The sequence below is a fragment of the Prinia subflava genome, unplaced genomic scaffold (assembly GCF_021018805.1).
Source record: "Prinia subflava isolate CZ2003 ecotype Zambia unplaced genomic scaffold, Cam_Psub_1.2 scaffold_59_NEW, whole genome shotgun sequence".
Lineage (NCBI taxonomy): Eukaryota > Metazoa > Chordata > Aves > Passeriformes > Cisticolidae > Prinia > Prinia subflava.
Genome location: NW_026961066.1, coordinates 127,173 through 154,854, shown reverse-complemented (window position 1 = coordinate 154,854; position 27,682 = coordinate 127,173). Strand labels below are relative to the sequence as shown.

Below are 27,682 nucleotides of genomic sequence, written 5' to 3'. Positions count from 1 at the left end.
GAGACAATAGCAAACATCTGCTACTTTGAATCTATACAAGAATTAGCAATTTTTCCATTTGTTCACAATAACAGTGACTTTTCCACAATACCATAAAAGCTACTGACAAGCTACATACAGAAATTTGAGGAGAAAGCAGGGGAAAGTCTTCTCTGGGGCCAAGTGCAAACTGGAAGTTTTACACTTTGCCAGCTGCAAGAAAAACGGGAAAGAAAACACTTCATTCTGTAATAGAGTATCAGCTAACACACTTAGCAGAAGGAAACACATTCTTCACCAGCCAAATCCGACTTTCATTCCATGAACTAAAAATATATCTAGAGAGGTTTGTTAATATGGTTGACCTCAAAATTTGGAACTTCCTTCCTTCCAGATGCAAAATAGCTCAAAATTATGCATTTTCAGGTAAGGATCCAAGGGCCTCTCTACTGTCTATACTCCCCACAGAAGTTAATCACAAGCACTGCTGAACACAGTCAGTGCTTAAAACTAAGGAAACACTCCTATCCCCATGTATAGATAAAACATTGAGCAATTAGTCTCTTCTGTGTTGCCTAGGATACACTTTACAGAGAATATGCTTTTTCCCTACCAAGCACAGTTTAGAGTGGCAATCATTTGATTACCAAAGTTAAAAGATTAGCAGCCTGTTAGGACAAATTCCTGTGATGAGCTGATTTTACATGGCCAGTGATCTACTGAACTTCCACTGCCAGAGGTCAAGAGTGCCAGCAGGATTCTCCATGCACAGGGACACTAAGGGATAGAACTCCAGCAGCTTTCCTTCTCGGGTGACCCTCAACATTAGTCCAACATAATGTGCTTACAACACTCCCAAGTACCCATATATAATCATCTGGCAGAATATTCTCTGTTCTGTAGTTTTTCTTCCAAGTAATTTACAGGTTTGGATTTTTTTTTATAACTCCAGGATAGGTAGTGAGCGGTTCAATAGCTCCCCTCAGTTTTTGCCTGTTTGCACAGTCCACTAAAAGCAACTGCTCTAAAGTGGGCACACATTTTTAAATTAAAAGTAAATTCATGAGATCCTACCCTTGATTGTCTAAAGAATTCATTCAGCTGTTTTGATATAACCATTTGGAAGCAACAGTTTTATCCCAAACCAGAAATGACACTTCTTCTATTGGCACGGTGGTGAGGAATGTGGAGTTACAAATCATGCAGTCAGTAGGAATAGCAGACATCTCAAACACAAAATCTAAATAAACGGACTAATTTTTTCTATAGCCACTGACAAAGTAAGTGAATATAATTATGTAGGAACAAAGCAACAGTACAGCTATTACTCAGTGCATAAGCCCTGAGCAGTTTCATTACGCAACGTTTAATTCAGACGAGTAAGACAGTCCTTCCATCTGAAAATTTTATTCCAAACCAAATAAAATCCTGGGGAAATACAGCAAGCAGTTTAAAACACATCCTAAATAAAAAAGCAGAAAAATAGATATCTGTCTTAAAAGAGACAAGGAAGTATAGTTTGATGGGTTTTGTTTAACTGCTTCATTTTGAGGCCAAGCCTCATTTGAATATTTCATTCAAACTACAGACAAAAAAAAAATACATTCACAGAGTCTTTAACAATCTTGTGTATAGCTAATGTTTTCTTGTAACAGGGCTGCTTCACTCTACTTTTAACTTGCCTTTGAACTCCATCTCCTTAAGATGCCTTTGCAGTAAAAAAAGATGGTGAGGTTTGCAGCCTGACTTGACGTTACATGTAAAGAGGAGCTCTCCACAGCTGGCTCCCAGTAACACCCTCTGATCACTCCTTGGCAAGAGCAGTAGAGATCCACCACCTCTGGCAGCCAAGAAGAAACAAGGGGTGGAGGGAAAACCCTACAGGTTAATTTGGTGGGATGACACAGCTCATTATGTCTAAGACCCTGCACAGCTCTGACCTGCTTGTCACATAAAACCAATAAATTGCCCTCCTAAGGAAGTAGCACTTACCTAAATAAATTGTAGGCTACAAACATCTTGCATCATGTCAGGACTTTGAGGTCATGCAGCAGGCAAGTGCATTCAGATCCAGGTAGGCAAATGTCTCATTTATGTTTTAAAACCTCAAATGATGTGGTATTTCACAAACCTTTTTCTACTGCAGCATCTTGCCTGGTTCATCCAGTTAAAAAGCTCCAGGATGAAACTGTAATATTGTGAAGGAAGTGAATTGCCATCCATTTTGTTAGGAAGGATGATGAAGACATGGGAGGAACACCCAAAAAAGCAGTAAAGAAAGGTCTACAGTATGTAATTGTACCAGCTCTGCATCGCTGTGTAACCTAGTATAAAACTGGTTCTTGTTTTCTCCCTAGTTTCTCATCCTGCATCTGGCAACTTTCCCCATCCATTGTGAATGTCCTGATCATTCACAACTCTCTCACACCTCAACCTTATTAGCTCAGCTGCCCTACTGGGGGTCTTTACTGTGCCTTTGACTTAAACAGGAGCTTTTCTATTGGTGCAAAGAAATCCTGACTGAAGTCTTCAAATAGCGCCAATACATATGCTTATGACTAAATAAAATAAATGCGAAAAATGAAGCAATACAGCAGTTAGATCCATTACATGTTCTTGCAGTGACTAATAATTTCTTTTGTGTTTCAGAAGACTTTTAAGAGTCAACTGAAGCATGGGAAAATATTTAATGTGATTTTCCAAAGCACTGTATTTCTGAAGCTCTGCCAGTCATGTAGTAGATTGAACCCAGCATTACGAAGTATTCTCACATGTAACCACAGGGACTCTATGACACAGGTTATTTAAAGCCTTGCCTTGTGAGATTCATTTACAATTCTAGGTAAAGCACATTTTTGAATGTATTTCACTGGCAACTGTCTGAAGCTGTGTTTCAAAAACCAGAGTGCAAATTTCACAGCCTCTAGTTCCAGCAATTCACATCCTATAAAATATTCAGAATTTTTATCTTTTGCTGAATAGCTGGAATCCCACGGTCTTGCAAGACAATTTTTATATTTTTTTTCCTAAACAATAAAAAATAACAAGGGCTGTTAGCAGGTTGGAAGAGGGTCAACAAAACTAGTGTCATGGGCTTTTTATTTCCTTTCTTTCAAACTCCACGGGGAGTCTAATGATCAAAACTTAGCAAAGTGCGTAAGTATGTTGTGTAACAGGATTGTTAGATCTCTTGGCTTCAAACTAAAAAGACTATAAACCAAAATTCCTATTATGGCTATTTCTTGATGTCTGGTGGTCTGTTATGCTCTCCCAATATGGATAGTAGTTTCCATCTTCTTGCCATTAAGATTTCTGATTAAAAAGCATTGCTGCAATACTTCCACGAAATTACTGTGATCTGGGAATTTTTCTTTTGGAAAGAATGTAACAGAATAATTAATGTGTCTATCAATTCCATTCTCTTAGTTAATGGCGAAAGTGAAAGGGACAAATTATAACCACTTGCTTGCTTTGGCTATCACATTGACAAAACGTCAAAGGATCATGGAATCATTTAGGTTGGAAATGGCCTTTGTGTTGGACCCGCTTGGAGAATTCCACAATGGCAGAAACTCCATCTTCTTCTGCCCACAGAGACCTGTCCAGAGGGACAGTGCAGACTCACAACAAACATCTGAAATAAAGCTGGGCCTTCCTAGAAACATCTGAACTAACACTTCACTGCTGATCCACAAGAAAAGGGAAAGCAGACAAATTTGAAGCATATTTTGTACTTATGCTTAAGCGATTCCTGGTTGAAGTTTAAAAGGCTGGTTTTGATCAATGAAGTTCTCTGTTTCTCTGTGCTATGCTAAGGAACGCCTCGCCTTTCTTTGGCTGGTGAGATGGCCTGAGACTTGCCCCCAGCAGAGCCAATGTTTCCAAAGCTTTCCTTATTAAATGCTTCACCTGTTTGGAGGGTCTTTCTGTGCATAACCACCGCTGTGGATTACAACCAGTGACCAGCAAACAGTGTGGGACTTCACCAGTGTGACTAAGAAAGGAATCCAGCCTGAGTGCCATGAACAGCATAAGCCAAATCTTAGTCACATGGAATTCAATGGCAAACTTCCTACTGATTTTGTGGAATTCAGAACTTTCTTTCTAGTCACAGACACTTATCTATTAAAAAACACAGAAGGAATCTGACATTAGACTTCCTCAATATATGTACTAAGGTAAAACTTTTGCCGTATTTTCACAAGCACCTGATGTTGAAACTTTTCTTCCAAAATTAAAATTTCACATCCTTTGGTATTTCTTATTTAGTATTCTACCTTCCCACTCTCTTGGTATTTTACAAGCAGATCTTAGCATCATAAAACAGCACACCACACATAAATACACACCACACATAAATACACACCACATCAGATATAGCAGACTTTTCTCAAAGAAACTGAATTCACAAATTTGGAGGTCAGTTGTTTTTCCTCTAAATAGCTAAGTCAGTCTTTCCCCCAATAAATCTAAAGTAGCATTTTAGATCTTCACGTGTAACTTGAACACTATTTCTTAACTCCTCAGAGAAAATACTGATACCTAACAAGCTTTTTTTTTTAAAAAGAAACCCAAATCCCCCCAAAATCAAAATGACCAAAACAAGAAACTCAATCAGGAAATAAGTTCCTAAATTTCTGCACATGGCTGGACTTGCCTCAACAGGCCTTAAATGCATCTGCAAAATATACATGAAAGTTAATTAGATAATCTTGTAACCATAACTGCAGATTTTATTGCATATTTTGAATAGTTATTTGCTTCCAAAGGATGCTAATATTTAATTTAGCTCTTTCATTTAGAATTTTCTTTCTATGGCTTTTCCAGAAGAAAACTGATTTCCTTTCCAGAATTCCTTGATTTTGGTTATTGGCCCTGAAAACTGGGGTAATTTATTTGTAAATCAGTCAAGCTGTGTCTGTTTTGTGGAGAGACAACTAACATCAATTGTACGCCACAAACAAACCAACTGACCGCTACTGGTTTATAATTTCTCATATTTTAACACACTGAAGGCAAAAAACTTCAGGAGCATATTAAAAAACGAAAAGTCAGCTTGCCCCAGTCAGATCTACTCCATGGTTTAGTTTCAGCACTAGTCAGTGGTAACTGAAAGTGCAGAAGTGTTTCAAGCAAATTTTTAATTATGCAGATAAACTGGGAAAAGATGACCACAAAAGACTAAAACATAATCAAGCTAACCATGTATAAAATTAGGATAAAGCACACACATGCCATATTATCCTTTGAAAAAACCCAAGTGGTCAGATTTCTGTAGGAAGCAGTGCAGGTTTTAAGGAGCAGTGGGCTCTGTCAGTAGATGAGTCCTTACTCTGCACTTACACCTTCCACAACCATTTGATGCACCAGAAGGTGTTGGGAGCAGCCTTGCTAATCCAAAATCCGCACAATCATCTGAGTTAAACAAGAGCTGAGTAACATAACAAGAAGTTAACCCTTTAAGTAAGATGTTGTAGGGCTCCTCCTTGAGGGATTTCTTAATTGCTATAAAAACAATGTTCTAAATCCAGCTTCCATTGCTAGAATAAAAACAAATGCTGCTTCAGTTACCAAATTTAATGGTTTTAGTATCAATGTAAAGACAAGCTTCAAAATAAGCTTTTTCCAGAGGTCATGGCTCACATATTCCAGGCATCATGATCATCAACCATTCCATCATCAAAACCTTTCAAAAGCAGGAGCCAAATTTAACTTCAGCACCTGATAGGATTGTATTAAACAGACAGACCAGCACTAAAGGATTCTTACATAGGAGCTTACACAAAGCCCTCCACAAAGCCCTCAAGAATGTGTGTTATCATAAAACACACTTAGGCATCTCATGTGATCTCAGCAAGCAAGCATGGGTGAGTGCACCTCATATGGCACTAAAATCAATGCTGCAGATTTACTGCTTCCTTCTCCTAAAGTAATGATGAAAGCCATTCTTCTTCCATATTACCTCCTCCATCGAGCTCTTCGGGCTGTTGTTTTCTGCTAAAGACATAAAACTTCAGCCTTGGCCATTTATTTGCACTAAAACATAGAAACTGATCCATCTTCTGCAGCTGCTAGCTTGTTCAAATCCCAATTTAGGTTGTATCTGCCTCATCAGATTTCCCCTCTGGTGATACCTGAGTAATTAGTTTTATTTTCTTCACACAAGCCTGTTTTTTCCATCTTTTTCCCAATTGAACTGCTGTAAGTTTTTCAAATGGAGGAAAAGTCAAGTTAGAAACTTGTTTTGGGGCAAGGGAACGGCTTTTAATTTTAACTTTTAAAAATGCATGATATATGGGTCATCGAAACCAGCAAGGTTCTAAAATTCAAAGGAAAGTAACTGTGATTAATAGATGGTTTTACACGAGCAGCGGTGAATAAAACCTAGCCACTAGGCAAATTCTAACAAGCCAAACTGACCAATGATAAAGGAAAGAGGTGATGACATCCAGCTGCAAAATAAGCACCACTTTTTAGAAGTTGTTTTTTTAAAACAATCTTTGGAATTTACTGTCAGATTTTATTTGCATCTTTTGCACTGAATTTTATGATGGTGTCCATGCAGAGATGGAAGCTCTGATGCAGTGTTACTAATCCTCTTATCCAAGTATTTTGGACACAGATTACAGCATTATGAGAAACACTCAGAACTCCAAGGCACAGGGGCGTAAGAAGGTTACTAAAGGCCATCCTTTCACAGGGGAATGAAAAGACTTCAAGGAAGCAGAGTTGGATGTCACTGCTTGGCAATGCTCAAAAAAGTTTGTTTGGTCATTATTTTCCTTCAATGCATATCCATACCACTAACTCGAGCTCCTGCTGCTCACCTGGTACCCTACAAAGTCTAAAAACACACATGCTTACCAGGCTCTAAAAAATTTCAGTTTGCATGTTCCTCATCTGCTTGAGTTTAGGTGGCTCTCCTTAGGAGAATAAGTGGAACAGGCCTGATCTGAGAGTGCTGTCAGAAGAGCTGAGGCTGCACAGCCCCAGGTGCAGCCCGCAGGGAACACAGCCCCTCCCTGCCTGAGCGGGAAGCGCTCTGCGAGTCAGAAAGTCTGTCTGATGTGCATACATGTGTCCTTGTTATGCATGTGTGTGTAAATATACATGTCCACACACATGGGCAACACAGATTCCTTCAGCTGCTGGGCTCAGAGTATGCCCAGCAGCCACTTCTGGATCCCAGTGCTCCCAGCTGCTGGCACCCGGACAAACAAGCCCACTCCAGCTGCTGGCACAGACTGTCACATATCCAGGTATCTCCAAAAAGTGCTCTGGCATTGACTCATCTTGATGGGTTTCAGATCTGGACTCTGGGGCTGAGGTTCTCCTCAGACAGTCCTGGAAAGGACTCTAGGCCTGGTGTCCCTTCCTTTGTGTCTTTAGTTAGTTTTCTGCCTGTCGTTGTGCCCCTGTGCCCCTCTGGGCCTGTGGAGGTGGGACTTTGTTGGGCTGATGGTCCCAGTAATGCCTGGGAGGTGTCCAGGGCAGGGTACCAGTTGGGATTCTCTGTCTTCCTTTGTGCTCACAAAATGCAGCAGATTGTCCCATACAAGCGTGACCTGGCAACTAAAATGCCCTGCCCTACCTTCACATTTCTTTTCCTTTTCAATTAATCTATTTTTCTGTAATTGGTGAACATCTGCCCTTCCTAGTGAACATTTGGTAAAATTTAGAGGAAGAATTAATGGCATCCGTATTAGAAGTACAAAACAGAGGCACTTGAGATTAGACAAAACAATCCTCACAGAGGGCATGAAAATAAATTCCAAGCACATGCGAAGGTGAATTTTACAAATGCCAATCCCTCTCGCTTTAGGAGAATAATTAAGCATTTGTCTCTTGATTTTTTAAAAAACTTTTAGTTTACTCTCAGGCAAAGAACTCCACAAACCTCATTCCACATTCACCCTAACCATGGGTACCTTCAGGCTGGCCTCACCCAGTGCTCCCAAGCTGGCTCTGCCACACAGGATGCGTTCAGCTAGTCCAGCACATCCCTTGGGAGAACAGGAGTGGTGGCCAGCAGAGCAGGCAGGCCTCCCTGACCACGCTCCTGCCAAGAGGTATTTTTGCTTTCTGACCAAGCACTGCAGGCAGCAGCCTGCTGCACTTGTGGGGAGTTGCTAAGCACTTCAACCAACTCTTTCCAAGCATGGGGAAAATTACTGCTGCTTATGTAATCTGTCCCTTGCCAAATGGGAATCTGGGAGCTCAGCTGAGCTGACGTTAGCATTTAAGTTAAGGAGCCAAAACATTTTTCACTCTGATGCTCTTTTGGTTTCCAGCACTGACTACAGATTCTGCTAAAAAGTTACATCACGGTCCTTAATGCCACCTATAGCATTAGGCTGAGGAGGGTGTTCTCTGAGGTACAGTTTGGAAGGCAAATTTTGGGAATGCAGGGACATGAAGTTGTACATAGCAAAGGCAGCAGCAGCAGCACTGGCTGTAAGCCCCACAGGGCCCAGGTACTGTGTGGCACCTGCTTATCCCATGTGCCAGGGTGTACCCTGCTGACCTGTGGCTCCTGGAAGGACACAGCCCCAGGTGTCTCCAGACAATCTTCCCACCTTGTTTCTTGAATTGGAAACTTATTTAACTTCTTAACTGCCAGCATATAATGGCACTGATTTACACTCACTGTCTCTTTGTTACATAGCTCTTGAAGAAGTTGAGTTCTTCATTTTTATACCACTTAAAATAAATACGTGTCATGGAAAGAAGATGTATATGGCAAGAAAAGAAAACAGAGACAATTAAGAAGGATCTCTCTCAACAAAAACAGCATACTGATTAATTGAAAGCTCGTTTCATAGTTTGTCAGTAAATGGCAGTGATGAGTATCAATTTCAAAATGATAAGCATAAAATAAATACAAAATACCAGCTGAAGGAAGTCTGTTATGGAAGTCTTCTACAGCAGTAATAAACCCCAAATCCTGGAAAACTTTAAATGGTTCAAGACTACATGTTCTTGTACAAAAGCTGGCTTATAAACTGATATGAAGAACAAAACAAGGGCAGTGCTCTTCAGATTACATCTGTGATGAGAAATGGCTCATCCAAAAAGAGGATGCCAGCCCACTTGCCACTCCTGTAACTTAAGTTTGGGTCAATTCTTACTCTCAGTCAAGGTTCTACTACCTTGAATGAGAGTTGATCACTTCAGAAAAGTCTCAAGTTTAGAAACGTAACTCTTGCATATGTATCCAGGATAAACAGTCTCTTCTGTTCATCTCGTGGAACCATAAAAGAAAAGAAGCCATGAGGGCATACTGATGCAAACAGGTGTGACAGAAATCATGAGCTCCCTCTTCAGGAAATACCTTTGGCTGGCAAAGAGTTTCTTTGCCCTTGTATCTACTAAGGGATGACTTCAGCAAGGTTAATGCAACAGCTGAGAGCAGCAATACAGTTTTTAATTGTTTTTAATTCAGAAGCCCCTGAACACTGTCCAACAACAAGAAAATTCAACTAAACAGAGAGATGGGTGTTTTGTGAATCCCTCTTCCTTAACTAAATTTTAGATACCTTGTGAAAAGGATATGTAAGTGATGCCACTTCCAAATCAGCCTCTGGCTGTGTCACTGCTGTAACTGAAAAGGTTTAATTTTTGTTATTCTCAAACCTAGCACTCTGTAACAGCAGAAAATGCTTTTACATTTTTCTCACATGCCCTGCTAATCAACTTGATGAACAGGTCTACCACCCTCTCATGACTCAGCAGCAGTCAAGTTTGTTTTGGTAGCTATGGGCTTCTTCCCTTTCACTAGTTCCTCCAAAACTGACATGTCTTTTCAGCTATTTCAAAAAACAAACAAAAAGACCTAAAGAAAACCCTCACAAGCAAACAAATCAACTAAAAAGGCAAGGCCAAAGAGATGCAAAGACAAGACAGGTTTGCTTTACTTGATCTGGCTAACCACAACACAGCAACACAAAAAATCTGGCTTTCTTCAATACTATACTGCACCCGAATGCCACGTGTAGGAGAAGAGAGCCTTGTGACCCCTGCAGACACCTCACTGCAGTCTCCTGTCTATCTGTTTATCACAGACTCGTCAGTCAGTCAGGCAGTCCAAGCTGATTCTCAGTGAGCCAACGAGAGGTGTCATCAAAGGAACAGGAACCGGGGAAAAGCTGCGGCTCAGCGCCCGTGTCAGCGCGTCTCGGGCTCCACTCATTTCTCGTTATGCCAGCACACTTCAGATTGTCAAATTTACTTTCAAAACCACACGGACTCTCCTAAAATTATTTCTGTAATAGCAACAAGTAGAAGCTGCAGTACTGCGAGATTTGATTCCAATCAGTGTGATGAAAAACTCACTAAAAAAAAGAGAAAACATGAGGAAAACCAAGGAGAAATGGTAGATTTTGGCTATGAATGCTGCTGCTGTTGTTTTTTATTTTAAGTAAAGCTACATTTTTAAACACTGACAGAGCTCAGTAGAATTTAGTAGCTATAACTTACAGTTAATCTTGGTTAGATTCTCCATCATCTGAAGTCTTTAAATCAATATTGGGCGCCCCCTCAGAAGATAAGCTGTAGCTCAGCCAAATTTATTAAGCTGTATAAAAAACTACTAGATTAGGCTCTCTGGTTTGTGTTTATGTAAGATTGCAACCATGACATAATGTCTCTAACCTTAAGTATCCGCTAGGCTATAGAATATCCAAAATTCAAAGGCTGTATGTGGGAGCAATTGACTCTAGTGCAGCAAAGGTGGGCACGTGAAACATTAAAGGACAAAAAAGAAAAAAAAAGCCAAAGCATTAACTCCAACATGGGCAACTTTGGTGAAGTATGGAAAATTACTGCACGCTCTATTATGCTGCAAATACAGTGCTGAAAATAAAATTCACATCTTATAACAAGACAAACAACTACAGAACCTATCTGTCTTACCAGTGCCATGGCAACTGTAAAAGAAAACACAACACACTGACCTGAAATAGTAGCAACTTCTTCCCGTTAAGAATATTGCTTATAAGGGAACGAGCAAGAGCCGGCTGACCACACATCCATAAAAGCTGGGAATGGTTTCTGTTTCCAGAGTGTTTCAATGACTTTACTATTTTTACCAAAATAAAAAGAAACCAAATCAATCAACCAGCGAACAAAAGCCAAGAAGGGAAAAAAAAAAAAAAGAAAAGGTGGGTTTGTCACTGATTTTACAGTCCCCAAGTACATGAAGCTGACAAGCTGAACATATGCACACTTCAGGGACTTTTGATAATCCAAACCATCTAGTTTCCACTGGCCTCAGAATGTGCTGATAAAAACAAACTCCCTTAACCAGACCGTGATCCCACAGGCTGATCTAACCCTTACACACAAGCATCCCACTCCTTTGTCTCAACAAAGGGACAATGACCTGCTCACACAAGTAGGCTGACAAAGTAAAAAAGGAACAGCTGCATCTGCCCAGCCAGGGATTAAGTGGCATTTCAGCCCTGTCTGTCCACTGAACAGCTTTCACATTACTAAGATTCACCACTTTAGTGTCATTAACTCCACTGAATTTTAAGAAATGCTATACATAATTAAATATAACTGTAATAAAGGTTGTACCAGGTTGATTGGAGACTCCTTCCTAAAGAAAATCTTGCACAGGATGTTTTACAATTGTATCTCATATATTGTCCCTTATCACTGCTGCCAGATTTCAAAAGAGAGAGAGAAGTCCTGAAAATAGCAAACTTCTAAAAATCTGGTAGGAACTCAATGCAGAGAAAGGAGATTATAATCAAGAGTGTGTAGGGAAAAAGCCCCCACACGTGAACTGTGCCACTGTCAGTCTTGTTTGATGCTACGGCACCAAAACAGCTTCTGAGTGGATGTAGCAGACAGTGGCTATTGCCCAGGGTAGTATTCAATAAGGAGAACAGTGTGGAGTTGGATGTATCCAAGCAGAAAAGGACACACATCTAGTCATTATCCTATTTTCAAGCCACAAACAGTGTGGATTTGCTTGTTTAACCATAATATATTTTTCTATTAGCAAATGACTATGTGTGTATGTTCACAAGTTCTCCACATCTAAGCAAAAAACCCAAAGCAGAAAATCCTTCCTAGAATCAAGTACAATTTACCATCTCCTACAATAAATATAACTGTAACAGAAATAATCTTACATACTGCACTGGACATTTAAATACTGTATAGCAAGCAAAAAGAAGAGCTAGTACATATACTCACATATACCCCTCATGTCTTTACTGTGACTAGCACACAAATCTGATTTACAAGTACTTCATAAATTCGTGAAAACTTGCATGGAAACTGTTCTGCAGCTCAGTAACCTGTTGGAACCAACTCAACACAAGTGCTGTGCACACAGTCCTGCCCAGTAACACAGGCCTGTGAGCCACCAAAGGGGAAGGGAAAACGGCAAAACAACAGGCACGTTTTTGCATTTAATAACCAGAAACAGTCTGGACTGCTGTTCTCTACCCTGCTCACTGACTTCTAAGAGCTGCCATTTAAACATCCAGAATAACTTACTTCTCATGACTACTTAATCCAGTTCTCCAACCTGAAAGTCCTAACAGCTGCTGCTGTTTGAAGCATCCAGAACATTACTTGCATATACTTTGTAAAAATGGCATTTGCTAGTAAAAGCAAAGCTTTTAAAGCTTAGGGGAAATAGCCTCGGGGTTTTCCCCTTCTGAGAGCCTAAAGTTTTATGAGTGAACCTAAAGGACTGCCAGACTTCTGAAGTGACAACACATTACGAAAAAATTTCCTATGTGTTTTGCAAATTTGAAGTCAGCCACATTTCACAACTGACATCAGGGTTTTTAATATCAGCTCTAATGAAATATAATTCTCCAATGACATAACTGTGAAGTATAGCATTTTCATTTCACTAGCTGGCAGAGGGGTTTTGGCCTTATTATTATTATTATTTCTTATGTAGAGCCAAAAGTGTTCTAGGCCCTGCACAGACATGCCTGAAGACAAAACCTTTTCCTTGTATCTGCTGTAAACACAGAGGCCACAGCGTATTCGGCTTTACAGAAAAGGTCACGCATTTTCACACCACTGCTACAGCCAAGTCATATGGTAGGACACAGCAATAAGACCAAAATGTAAGATACAGTTTGCCTGCATCTTCTCTGCACTTTCACTTTCACTAAATCTCTTTGGGTAGGATTGGATAATTTCTGGTTTGGGAGAATACCGCTGTTTATTGATAGACATCCTACACTCAGTGAAGAAATTCCAGCCATCATCACAAAAGCCTGAGGGGAGCAGGGTGTAAGCTGAGAATTAAAATGATAATCTTATTTTTGAATCTGGTTCTTCCTGAGGTCACAATTCCTCTGCTGGATGAGAGAGGTGTTTGTTTTAGAACTGATACATGTGCAGCTCGTGACAGTTTAACCACACACCAATAAAAATTAAAAAGCTCCCATTTGCAAATGACTGAACTCAGGCTTTAACTGAGGGGAGCTCTGCCTTCCCTAGACCCTGAAAACCCAAGAAACAGAGATGAGAGAAAAAGTTACACTTCTCCCATCAGGGCCCACACCTCCAGATGACTGAGATGAGATCCAAGCATGGAAGGAGCAGTCAGAAAGAGAGACTTGTCTACTCCAAAGGCCACGAGCAGTTGGTAGGAGCATCTCACATGGGCACTTTGTTGTGGGAACAAGCAACAACAACAACAAGGTTGTATTCACCCCTTCACCTACACATCCTGCTCAATGTACATCTCTTCAGGTCTCCAGTGGTGTTACTTGGGAAAGAAACTGCCCCAGTTTGGCTGTTGCCTGCATGTTGTGCTTTGGGACAGAGCAGGGACCCTGGTAGCACCAAGAGCTCGGGGATCCTGACACTCCAGGGACACCTCCACACACAGATCCAGCTCCAGCCTAGGGAGGAATTTGAAAGGGGTATCTCATGGCATAGTTCACAGGAACAAGCCTAGGCCTGACCTGCGAAAGCATCCACAAAAGGGATAAGCCCTGCTGACAGGTACAGAGGGGATGCCTCTACTGTGGCAACATCTCCTAGAGGCTGTCATGAGTGGAAGGTAACAGGACACAGTCTCTTTGCCATAGGACTGATGCAAACTCAGCTTGAAAAAGAATAAGAACCAGCTTTCAGCACACTAAGTCGAAAGGTGGAGAGAAAAGCTTCCAAAACCATAAAGGGCAGATGTCTGGTGAGAGTTAACAAAAAGGTTCATTTGTGGGGTTCATTTGTTGGCTTCTTGTCTAAGTCCTGAGATAACAGCTTATGGGATTCATAAAACACAAATGCACTAGATCAGCAGCCCTAACTTCCTAAATTCCCCCTTTAGACTGGACTCTAATCAGGGTATCTTGGTACCCTTGCCTTCTTTTTGCATCTTTCTGAAATCCCGAAGCGCATTTTAACGGGGGTTTGCAGACCCTGAACTGCAGCCTGAACATGGGTTGAACTCTCAGTGAACCACTGACAGCTGCACATACTCCTGTTTGAGGCTACAGCAGAAGCTGAAAAGAAATCAAAATCATGTTTGATTTTTCTGCTTTGGGGGGCAGGTGAGAAGAGTCCATACAATGCATTATTGTAGTGGAGCTTGCAGTGGTGGTGGCTGTCTCTTTTGGTGCCACAGCTCATTTCTGTAAAGACAGCTATGCAGGATGAAGTAAGTGTTATCCTTCAGTTTCTCTAGACTGCTGACAAACATTACACTGGTTTCCAACGCTGATGGAACACAGAAGAGAAAACACGGAGCGTGAGTTCCCAAAAACGGGCAAAAACTTTGGTCTTCTCTGGAGGATGCTCTGGGAAGAGGCAGAGGATAAACGGGGTCAGGACAGCCTTTCCCAGCTCCACACAACCAAGTGTGAATCCACAGTAACAGAGATGTTACCTCTGAGGTGAAGCTTGTGGCAGACAAGAACACAGCAGGGAAAAACTGCCAGGCATATCTGCTCTCCACAGGCAAGAGACCACAGTCAGGACAAACACACCTGCTGGAAGGTTTGCCTTGCAAGGGAGAGAATCCAAACCACGGCAGGATGGCAGGGTTTGTCCCACTGTAAACACTGGCATTTATAATGGAGAACAAAGTGTCACCGCATGCATGCTGCACACACTCACAGTTTGCTTTTCACAAAGTCACGTAAGGATGCTTTGTACTAAGATTTCATACAGCAGTAGTTCTTTAATTCAAGTAATTACATTTCCTGCTTGTAGGAAATGGTCTTCTTTGACCACACCAGATAAGCTATCGTCCCATAAATCATATTGCCATAATCAGCTACCAACATTTGTTTTAAGGCACTGTCATTTCTTAAGAGCTCTTACCTCTTTATTAAAGGACAATGAAAGCCTAAAACCAACAGAATACTCTTCCCCAAAGACAACATCCCTTCATCAGGCACTGAAGCAATAAATGGCAAAGGAAGGAAAAAAAAAAATCAAATAGTTACAAAAACTATCTAAAGCCTCTCTCTGTGAACTCAAAATATACTATTTTTCACACAGTTCTAGAATGCTATATTAAATCTTTTACATCTTCCACCCACACAAATGAAGCAGTCTCCTCCTACCACTCCACAGCTTCCAGCCTCAAATATCCTGGTGTAAAATGATCAGACAAAATAGGTGACTTATGTTTTTATTGGTTCCTCCAGACTATGACGACATTTCCTAAAACACTGAGCCAGGAAACTATTAATGTCTCTGAAAAAGTGGAAAGGGTCAGGCTATTTCAAAGGATGTGTTTGCTAAGAGGCCTTTGTTATAGATGTATAGGCCACTCAAGATTTGATTAATAATAACAAAAGTATTTTCCATTCCCGTAACATTTCTAGCTCCAAGGTATATTGTGAACATATTTGTTACATTGTGTTACAAATATATTCTTGTATTTCTTGTGTTATGAAAGCATTACCCCTTTCCACCTTTCTGAGAATTAAAATAAGCAGGTTAATAAGCTTGCCTAAGCTTTTGTAAAGCGGTGTATCCATTCCAAGATCAGAATTACCCACATATCTGTATGTGCTCCTAATCTCAGGCTGTTATTGGAGAAATGAAAAAGGTCTCTGCTTATCACCATCATAAAAATTAAAGACCTGGAAGATTTTCTACATTTATCTCAGCTGTGTTGGCCTGCATGTGGCAGCACAAGTCAGGTCAAACACTTGCAGGTGGGGTCAGAGATCCCTTAAAAAAAGCTCTGTGTGTGTTATATACAAGCACTAAACCAGACCAACCAGTACTCTAACAGGAGCATAGCCCAGTGTGTGCAGGACAGAGAGATCCCACAGAGACTCCTCAAAACTTTCGAGTTTTCTAGCACATGCTACACATATACAGCTCTTCTTTTTGGCTGCTTTGTCAGTAGGTCTGGGAAATATCAAGGGGATACAAAGGACTTGCACAAAAGCCTCGGAAGTAAAGATGCTCTAAAGACATCTCCACTTCTATCGTGGCCAGAACAATTTCACCCACACACCCAGTTCTGACCCTGACTGCACAAGAATACGCAGGAAGGGCAGTTCCTAAGGCATGAGTGCAGGGCAGACAGTGCCATGCGTTTCACACAGGAGAGAGCTCGGGCATCCTAAAGGAAGTACAAGTCACTCTGTTTTTACTAAGGAGCTTCACTCATCTGTCACGACTCAGTCAATGACAGTCGGGTCAGAGGACGAACGCAGCAGGTAAAAATCCGACTATTGCACAGTGCCACCTCCTGGGCAAGCAGGACTGGAGAAGCACCCTCATGAGTCCCTTCTCCCCTGCAGCATCCAAGGTTTCAGTGCTGCCTGCCAAGCTGTGGCAGGGCAGGCATTACCCCTGTTCTCAGAAGGCAGGCCGTGAATTCACGGAGAGAAGAGCAGACTCTTTACAGCTCTCCCCACCAAACGTGAGCGGCAGCAATCCCACTCCCGAGTGAGGCTCTATCTGCATGGGCAAGCACCACACAAACCCACAGGATTAGGTTCACTCTGGGTTGCTGGCTAATCACAAATTAGCAATCAGGGCTTCCTTTCAACATCCAAACAGGAAATGGGAGTGGAGGAAGTTGAAAGCTTAATAATTTCTTGCATGTTAACAAGTTATATGAGCCACTCCAATAAAATAGCTTTGCTAAGTGAACTTAAACCTAGCACACAGTCTGTCCCCAAATGGCAAGCATTTATCTTTAAAACCAAGATCTGTGTTTTGGAAAGACAACGGATGCAGACATTTAAATCAGCATAATTTAATTTCCAGGATAAGAGGACATCAAGCAGTGATCTGAAGTTGAGGATCCTGCTTTATTGTAATCACTGGTGTTTGAGACTATAACCCCCAAACTAAACCCATGGTGGTAATTCTGGCATGTCTCTTGAAATTTAGTGAAAAAACAGGATTAGAAGGGCAATGTTTTAGTTATCACAAACTATTAAATCCATAATGGCCTCTGACAAAGGAGCAAGAAAATCAGGCCTAATGCTAGGTCCACTTGTTTCCACTATCTTTTAGGGGTACTGTACTCTTTGGTTGTGCACCCCTGTAACATTTACCTGGCCACACAGAGTTAAGTGTCAGGAAAGCTGGGAAATCAAGTCCCTGTAAGACACTGAGAACCCTAAATTGCCTAAGGAGCACAGGACTTTCAGGCCTCCGTGTCACGCACAGCAAGGAACATCTCTCCATCTTTAGGTTACAAGATCACAGCCCCTGGCAATTGGGAAAAGCCTGGCCCATAATGCACTCCTAATTTGGTACTATCTTTACAGCAGGAGGAGGAAAAACAATTTTGTGCAGCTGTTGAGCAATTCTCAAAAGTTCGAGACAGATGAAAGGCCAGTTTCTTGGTTGCCTGAAGATATTAAGACAGATTAAGGACAAAAGTAAGATGACTTAAATGGGTGGATGTAGACTGATGTTTTGAGGGAACAAAACTACAAGGTAGAATTCCTTGGTTTTTTATGAATGTACCCAACAAAAAAGAAAAATCTCTTGGAAGAACTCTGCAGTTTAGAGAGAGATTATTTCAGTGGGCTGCATGAAGAACAGAACAGAAGCAAAGGAATTTGGAAAAGAAACCCTGCTGTCAATACAGCCACTAAACAATCTCATCATCTCCCAGGGATGCAAGCAAGAACAGACATACAACATAGATAGTTACCATGGCCTACAATAACCTAGCTACAGTAGGTAAGGAGCTAATACTGTGTGAGTGCATGCTCTGCATTGTGGAGTGTGAAAGTAAGTTTTTTCCCTACTTTCAGCAGTAGAGACATGGGCACTCCTAGTTGCAGTGCAGCATTTACCATCAAGTGTTGCCTGCCATAAGCACCTCAATGTACTTGTTACACTGAGCACATAGCTGGAAATGCAGACCTTGCTGTGGACTCTTGTATTATTGTTCTCAGCAACACAAAAAGGGGAAAAAGTCTTTTGTACATGAACATCTGAATTTCCATCCTGGATCCTTCAGATTGTTTTCACAGTAGGCATTCCCTGTTTCCCAGGTGACAGGAGGCAGAGCAGATATTTGATCAGCCTGGGTTTTAGACCACCCATTTGCAAAAACTCCCCAGAAGAATTTTGAAAGCTGAAAAGCAAGGAGTCTGTAAGGCTGCTGGGTTTGGTGTTGGGGGTTTTGTTTTGTAAGACATAATCATTGATAGGTATTACATTTGTCACTGGCAACACTGATAACTCCTTCTACAGCACTCAAACTGTGACCTTGCATTTCAGTACTGGTGGTATCAGCTGTGTCCAAGAGTTTATTTCTGTGGAGGCACTAACTAACTGCTTCTTTTTTAGGATGTTTGCATCCAGGGCAGCAATGCCACTTCCTACTACGTGATAAAGATCATGAGGACTCTGCAGGACTGCCACCTGCGCCTTGCCAAAATGACGGCATCTGCCAGAACGTTCAGGTTTCCAGTCTGTGATGCTCCAGCAGGTTAGCTGATCTTCACTTAACTTCTGTAGTACCAAATGCTTTTCTTTAAGCCAGAGACTTCCAATTTTCCTTCCCTCTACTTCCAGTGAGAGAGGTAAGAGTTTCCAGACAATGTTTCTTTGGTAAAGAGTGCCGATGAGCTCGTACCTGTTTAGCAGCTATCACTCTATCAACAATCCACTGTCAAAAGATGGAGGAGGAATGTGCTTGACAATGAGAGACAAATTATGGGCTGTGTCCTCCTTGCCCTACATTCGTGTAACATCCAAGGCTCATATGTGCTGTTCACTTAAGTGTCTAAAGGAAAATGTAGCTGTGACCAGTTTCTCTGGATCAGACACCAGGTAGCTGTTAAATAATATTAAGAATGATTTCACCATGAGATGCTTGTACTGGATCTCACCCAAAACCTTTTTATATTGCATATATTACTGTTTTGCTGCAAATGTGGTCTCAAAGCAAAGGAAGAACTTTGATGAATATATGCATGAGATCATCCAGACAAGGAGACTGCATGTTTACAGAGGTGTGGAAACACTTGACAAAATAGATTATCTTTTTCAGTTTGTATTCCAAAATAAAGGTTTTCTTGGATGATGAACTCAGGAGTTCCCTGAGTTTTGTTCATGAAGGGCAACCTAATGAGAGAGAGACATCACGCTAGGGGTTACATGACCATTAAAAAAAAAAAATTCAGCAGGACAGTGCAGAAAAGCCACAATTTGAAAATTTTCCTGAGGCTCACACACTTAGCAGCTTTCCAGGTTAGTCTCTGGGAACCCCTGACTCAGATGTTGCATACTTGTGAGGAATATAATTGATCCTTTGTGCGGTGTTTTCCTCCTCAAAGACATATATCCGAAGGTTTACTTCTTTTTGTGATGACTACTGGGCTCTGTGTTACACAAACAGAAGAATGACAAGGCAAGAGCAGACATGCTAAGCTTCCAATTTATATGGTAGCTGTAAATGCTTGTATAAGCTCAAACCAAGTGGTAGTCTTACTGAGGAGGCCTCCAGCTCTAGAAGCAGCTCATATATTTAGGTGGTGATGGAAGGGAAGGGGCTCTTAGTGCTTAAATCTTAAGTAGACTTTCAAAGTTTATTTTCATAGTCTAAAGGCTTGGGAAGGTAATGATAATTTGTGGTATTCTCTAGAGTACCACTGTCATTGTGGTCTTGTTGAGCTATTTGCATGATTTGGTTCCTCTGTACCACAAAGATACAAAAAATAAGAAATATTTCTGCCTTGCATCATCTCTGCAAGTGAGAGATTGCCTACAGAGGGAAGAGGAACAGCTGTGGAGATGGCTGCTACATAGGATATCAGCCCCCATTTCCACCCCTTCAGGTGCAAGTGACAACTGTAAACTGTACCTAAGATTTGAGCACACAACTGGGCCAGTTAATAATTTACTCATGGAAAAAGATAAAGAAGATTTTTGGTTTGCAGGTGCTCTCCTGCACATAAAATTTCTGTGCACACTTTCAAAGGCCTCTCATTCCCAATTGCACACAGATTAACAAAATAAGAGATGTTAGCAAATTCTCCAGTTTGCAGGGATGGCTGAAGCTTACTAAAGTTCTGGCAAATAAATGGAGTACATCTATCTTACTCCTTTGGTACAAGCAGGTGTAATGGAGAATTCCCTTCTGCCAAAAGAAACTACCTGAGGAACAAACTAAGAGTCTTTCTCAGCAAACTTTCTGACTATTAATTCAGATGTTATGAGGGGAAAAGCCACCAGTGAAATGGAGAAGCAAACAGATGAAAATCTCTGGAATGTCCTCTCTGCTCAGAGCTCAGGAAATCTCAGTTCTGCAGGGAGACCTGGCGTGAGCCCCGCGCTCCCCCAAGACGCAAGGGACTCCTCAAGGGTGTGAGAGCTGCAGCCCCAACCAAAGAATTTCTTTTGTCTCTATTAGTCTGGCAGACCTGACAATGAACTTCTCAACTTCTGGGCAGGGAAAGCACGTGTTGGGTCACGCACTCTTGCCGTGCTGGATCACGGGGTGCTGCCTGTGGTTGGAGGAGTGCGTGACAACAAGAAAGGTGTTCTGGCATGGCTGAGGCACCCCTGTCAAAAGGGCTGCTGTCAGTAGCAGGCACCACTGACAGGCAGAGATCTGGCTTGACTGAGTAAACTCCATTCTGCTCCTCATCCCACAAGACAGGTGTGGCTGGTTGAGAGATCCAGGCTCACGCTTCCCCAAGGCCCTGGCCTGCCTCCTTACCGGAGGGAGGAAACCCGGCTGCCTCTGGTGCAAACTGGGCATGGTCCAGGGTAAGCCGTGGGGTAACGTGAGGTTAAAGCCTGGTGAGATGCTCACTGCATGAATGTGAACTGTGCCAGGAATGGTCAGTGAGTCACACAGCTCTCAGCAAAGTGCCTGGTCCACGTGAATTAGAGACCCAAGAAACACCACTTGCTTTTAGCTGAAGCTCAGACATCGAGGACACATGGCAAAGGCACCCAGCTGCTGTGGAGACAAAGGGTATGCCAAGAGCAGGCCTGCTAGGAGACAGCCAGCCAAGGAGGCTGCAGCTGACCTGTGGGCTGCTTAAGAAATACAGCCTCACTGGCTTCCGTGTTTTATCGCATTCTGATCATGGGTTAAGCGAGGCACTCAGCCTATTGTTCTTGCCACATGATAAGTAACTAGCTACATGTAAACAAAGCAATTAAGCTCCATAAGGAACTGTTTGCCCTTCAAAGCTGAACTAAACATTGCGTTTTGTTTTGGGAATCCAAATGTGGTAAATTACTGACAGTTCACTATGACCATGGGATTGTTCCCTGCACAGAAAAGGCTCCTGGAACATGCAGCACACACTGGAAAATCACCTTTCCTCCTCTTTACCCTGACATTAGCCATCTAAAGACCCTGCTGCACTCACTGCTAGCTGCACTCACTGCTGCTGAGTATCACCTTAGCATAACTAATTTATGATAATATATGATAATTCTTATCACAATTTATGATACGAATAGAGAGAGAAGCTTCTTAGGCTGGCACAGCTTGCTCTAAACCCCTGTTCTTCAGCTGTAAAACCACCAGGCTCCATCAGCACCCCTCCAGAAGAACCTCTCAGTTGTTAACTCCTTAATGTATTTGGCAGTCAGACAATTCAGTAGGGAGCAGCACAGCACAGAAATACATACCAACTCATTATTTTCTCATTAGCTGTACTCCTGTTGCACCTAAAACCCCTAATCAATATCAGACTGTCAACTTGCTGAACAGAATATGCGCAGAGGAAGAAAGAATCCCATCCCAAATTTTGTGAGGACCAGAAGACTTGACACTTTAAACCCAACACACACATTCAACTCAAGAAACACCAACTCTCTCACTGCTAATACGTGTATGTGTTCAGCTTTGTAAGCTGAATTTACATAGCCATAGAATGTAGTAAGCTAGTGTAGATGAGGTAAGAAAAGAACCACCAAAACAAAACCAGAAAGGAAACATTACTAAATCCATCCAGGGCTATGAAAAGCAAAAGTAAAAATGCATTCTGTCATAGCACCCATTATAATGTTCACTTTTATACTTTAAATGTGCAGTTTGTTCCTTTGCAAAAATTTAACAGCTGTCCCCAGTTACACACCTGCACTGCAGCTCTCTGCTGTGTCTGTCACTGCGGGACAGAAGCACCTGAGCTGAAGCAGGCACACGGCTGAGGGAGGAAAACCAGGAGCTGGCTGGAAGAGGACATAGTGGGGTGTGAGCTGAGCCCCGTGTCAGAGAGGTCCCACCACACCAAGAGGAAGGACACAGCCTGGAAGGTGGTGGCAGCTTTCTGTTCCCAAAGTTCCCACTGGAAATCTGGGAGTTAAAACCACAGTCATGGTGGATCTCCTTATATCCATTAGTCACACTCTCCCAACAAACTCTGCTATGTGGTATATCTGCTTATGATGCCTTAGAAACATCCCAGCCTCCTGATGAAGTTCCTAGATAAATTGTGAGTTTTGAAACACAGATAGACAAAGGTTAAGAAAACAAACTGCCTTACTATTTACTGCAGCGCTGCAGCACGCACGTCTCCATCTCTGCTGAAGGGTGAAAAACACCATTTTTTGTGCAACAGAATGGCAAGGGCAGCTGCTGGGAGGCTGAAATGGCCTCTTGTGGTGGTGTTACCCAACTGACATACAGCTGTGGGAGACGGGGACATAGGCTGTGCAGGGGGTCTTTACAGTGTATTCACAGAAAAAGCAAAACTTACATACAAAAGATACCAAAATACTCTAAATTGGTTCATTTAATAAATTCTGGGTGCCAAAATGGGAGGCAGGACCAGGATGAAAAAGATAAAAGTAGCCTTAAATTTCTTCCTGACATTCACCCACCCTCATCAATATTACTGGCCATCAGATTTTTACAAGTTACCTTCTCTGTTCCTTGCAAATACTTACAGTGCATCTTCAAAGCTGCCCATGTACAATGGAGGAGCTCTGAGCATCCTGTGTAGGAGGCAACAGTGCCAGGAACACACAGAAAAACATTCAATTGTTTCTAAATCAAAAGCCCACATCAAGTGCTGCTTTTCTGTCCCCCAGGTTTCTGCTTTTTTGACAACTGAAGGGAATCCTTCATTCAGCAGAGACAAAAAGGCCTAAAGCTGCTTCTTGGGATATATCTTAGGGTGGGATAAGTTGGGAAGGGATGCAGGCCTAGGGTAGAGATTCTTTGGAGGCACATAGGGACCTGGAGAGTTGGGGACTCATCCTATGGGAAGATGAAGTTATCCCAGAAGAGACAAAAAGCTGTGAAGGGCTGGACTCCAAAGCCAGGGGTGAGGGGGGCTATAGGAATTCTGATTGTGACAGACTTGAGGCTAGGAAGAAAAAGGAAAGCTGCTTCTAGACCCAAGCACTGAGTAGACACGCAAGCTTTCATCAAATGGGCACAACTACTTTCAGCAGGTTCTACTCATCCTTTGGACAGTTCAGCATCCATGCTTTCCAATACAACATGTCAGAGGAAAATATTGTAGTACTGCAGGTCAAGATGCACTCCTCAAAAATCTACAGTGCAGTACAAGCATTAGGGTTACCCTTATTCCTTACTTAATCATGGTGTTTCTCTGCCTCCTCTAACCTCTGCACCCTCTTTCATTATTTTATTCTTGGCTCCACTAACTGTATGCTCAGCTCTTTCTGCTCTGCCTTCATTCTCTCTAGTTTTCTTCTTCTTCACTAAAACAGTCTTTCCTTCTTGCATGCTATTTCCCCACAACAAAAATCATAACATTGATCTCATTTCACATGTGTAGCACAATTGCTCTTACTTTTGTATTCCCCACATTTTTCGTTCCATTGATTCTGGAACAAGGCCTGTTCAAATTTGAACTGTGTTTGGCAAGCAGAAGATCCTGACTGGCCCCTCAGTATGCCCTGGACAAGGGCACTTTACAGCCCTGGTTGGTTAACTTGCCTCTTACACAGCTGCCACCCTATTCCACCTTAGGATTTGAAGTTTAGGTCAACACATTAATACCGTGTCATTCCCCAGTACAGTACCTGAGGCAATTTTCTTCAGGGTCACTTTGCCAACAACTTTTAAGATGGTTGAAGAATTCTGCCTCAGAACCCAGGCAACAAAAACCTCTGCTGTATCAGAGAAAACTCTTCCAAAGTACAGAGCAAAAGGATTCCATCTGTAAGAAACCTAAGGCACAGTGCCTGCCCTGCCCTTGCCTCTGCAGGTCAGAGGGCTTGGGAAGCACTTGCATCCCATGGTGTGGAGCATGGCAGTAAAACCTAGAAAGATCATTCAAACAAGGTAGGACCTGAGCATCCTGTTTCTCATGGCACCATCCTCAAAATACACAAAAATACACAAAATACACAACTGCTACCAAACTGTAAATTTCCCACTGAACCCAAAACGCACTTCACAAATACCCGAAAGAAAAAGAATAAAATATTTATATCTTAAAACATGCTGACTGGGTAAACAGGATTGTGGCTGGGTTTCTGTTATGTCCTGCTTCCCCATGTGCAGGCTGAAGCAGACATAAATGTTTACAGCAGACACTGCTGTGATGCACTCGTGGGCTGCCCTTCCCACCCCTCTGCCTGGCAGGAGCAGAGCAAGGCTGGAACACGAGGATGGGTGCCTGCCTGTGCTTAGAAGGTGATGACCCATGAGCACTCTGAAGATGCTGAGCTTCTCAGCCAGCTGAAATAAATCATTCCCACACCTTGCAAACACCATGCACGGCTACAGGTACAACTGTCCACTTTTCTTCAGGTCCTGAGTGCCTGACAGAGCCTGTTTGCAGCTGCAGAATAATGCCTTTCTCCATCCTCCATAATTCATGAGCCTTCATAACTTTCTTGTGGGGTCAATTTACTCTCAGATAGTTATCTAAAATGTAAATGAAAAAAAAATCGTGACCAAAAATGATCATCTCCAGCTCTCACTGCAAGCATTTAGAAGTTGATCTGTCCATTCCATTGCCACCAGTCACCTTCCCCTTTACAGTGCCTGTGTGCTAGAATTCATTGTATCATAAATGTGACAAATCTAATCATCCATTACATTAATACTTATCACATTATGTTGCATTTGGCCAAAACTATCATTCATCCATAGAGACATGTGCCTTTTATAACTCAACCTCTTTGGAATACATTAGTTTTTCAGACTGAAGCTTTATGACAAAAGATCTCTAAACCTATATATATCCTACCTACCTGTATCTGTAATAATAGTCTTCAAAACTGTTTGAGATGACAACTGAAAATCTGCAACCTGTAGAGAGCTTGCAACATTTCAGTCCCATGCAGAAAGTAATTTCTATGCTTTAATGCCAGCAAGCAAACACAGGAAATAACCATCCAAATAAAGATACCTAAAGGACCTTTTTTTTTCAGTTAGCACCTTAAAGAGTACAATGTTTTAATGTAAGGAGAATTCAAATAGTTAAGAATAATTTTATGACAGAAGTTGAGAACAAGAGCTCCATTTCAGCTAAGCACCTGAATTCCTGACTTATCCTAGACTGAAGGTCTGACACATCCACTCAGCAGGTCTGATTTCCAATGACTTCTTTGTATTTCCTCCGAAAGTATATACTGATATATCACTCTACAGTAAAGAGGGAAGATCCTTTTCAAAGCTTCTAACACCTGAGGTGCTTCTGAAATAGGGATTTGCCACTCTAGTCAGAGCACCTCAGATGCACTTATTCTGCAGATTTCTTCTTATAAACCACACCATTAATAGGAGACGACTTGTAATCTACTGAACTGTCAGTAAGAGAACCAACAATAAAAATCACTTAAGTGCTACTGTCTACCCAGTTGTTCTAGTTAATTCTTGTGGTTTTATCAACACTGTGTTTTCTCCCCTTTCCGAGAGAACCAACACATAGAGTGTTTGCCTATTTAGCCATGCAAACACAGCAATGGCAGAGAATATGCTTGAAAATTGCCTGAACTGTTATAGAGAGAAAAAATGGATTCCTTTTCTCTTGAGTAGCCACAGCCATTACTTGTAACAGGGATATGCAAAAAACATTAAAGTGGATGTATGAACTCTTACTTGATGATATGCTGTAGTCCATTACATCTGAGGAAGTGTTGTTACAGGGAATACTAGTGAGAGCATTTTGATATGGGCCACAGGACTGGCTAACACCAGTTTCACTGCTCAATGGAGCATATTTTTCCTATTATGTAATGCTTATTGGAGGTATTATAATGATACATAGCTGAAAGCCATCAGTAAAAGCTTTCACAAGGGACCATGCAGAGAAAACTGATACAATGATAAAGAGACAGCACTTGATTGTTTTTCCTTATATTCTTTTGTACTTTTTGGTGGCTGCTAAATCAGTATGTTCTGATCAGATCTCTTAACCTCACCTGCCACCTTTATGATACCATTTGTCAGACCAAATTTAGAAAACAGCTGCTGGGAGAAGGCTGCTGCCTCATCACTTGTGGAAGGTCACTAAATAAGGAGGCGGCAGGGGGCAGGTCTCTGTCAGGTCACCCCACATCATTACAAGCTGTACAAGCTCCATCTTTCCCAGGATGATTTCTTTCAGCACATGCAGATGCCAGAATGGTTAGAAAACAGACTAACTAGCTGGGGCAATTATGGGGAAACCTCTCAAAATATGAAACCATATTAGGTGGCCTTTTACTGACTATGCCTAATTTAAAGTTTATATGTCATCAGGGCAGACTTGCAGAAATCCTCATGAATGCAGTGTAATCAAGCTTTTATTAAAACTAGACAGACATTTTCACCACCAAAGCCGGGATTTCATTAGGAACCTTTCTCTGGTTACTCTGTTGAACTTTCTACATTTACAGGACCCTGTCAAAATTACCTCTTAAACATTCAAGGCTGAATTAACTGATACTTTCCAGGGCACTATTTATCACCAAGAAAAAGTACACTAATTTAGATAGTTTGGGCTATTCAGATCTTATGTCTTTTCTTTTGAGAAGCTTCAACTGTGCTGGTGAGAAGCAGATGAAAAATAACTGCTTCCAGTCAACCTCAGATATTAAACAACCATTTAATTATTAAAAGGAATAAAGTGCAAAGCAAATGAAAGGTCAGAAAGTAAACAGTTTCATGTCTCAAAATCCTTCTGTCACTGACAGACCACAGAGGTCTAAGAATCCACACCAAGTGGAATAAAATACAATAAACAGGCTGGAATCATTATTAAAAATTCATGTGAAATTAAACGACTGAGCACTACTTCAAAGCAGCTGGTGATAAAGTTACTCCACCAGTTTATTCGTAATCCCATTTCTT

The 27,682-nt window shown here is 41.7% G+C and overlaps 2 protein-coding genes across 5 annotated transcripts in view; one reads left to right on the top strand and one right to left on the bottom strand.

Annotated features, from left to right (window-relative positions):
* LOC134565586 (uncharacterized protein C3orf26 homolog) overlaps positions 1 to 27,682 on the bottom strand; it is a 174,597-nt gene that overhangs the window by 52,240 nt on the left and 94,675 nt on the right. The window lies entirely within an intron of this gene.
* LOC134565587 (filamin A-interacting protein 1-like) overlaps positions 1 to 27,682 on the top strand; it is a 118,696-nt gene that overhangs the window by 21,899 nt on the left and 69,115 nt on the right. The window contains exon 2 of one of the 2 annotated variants that reach the window (XM_063425211.1): positions 18,748 to 18,889. The gene's annotated coding sequence lies outside the window, so the exon portion shown is untranslated. Of the gene's footprint in view, positions 1 to 18,747; positions 18,984 to 27,682 lie in introns of both variants that reach the window. The other variant, XM_063425212.1, reaches the window with a different exon arrangement.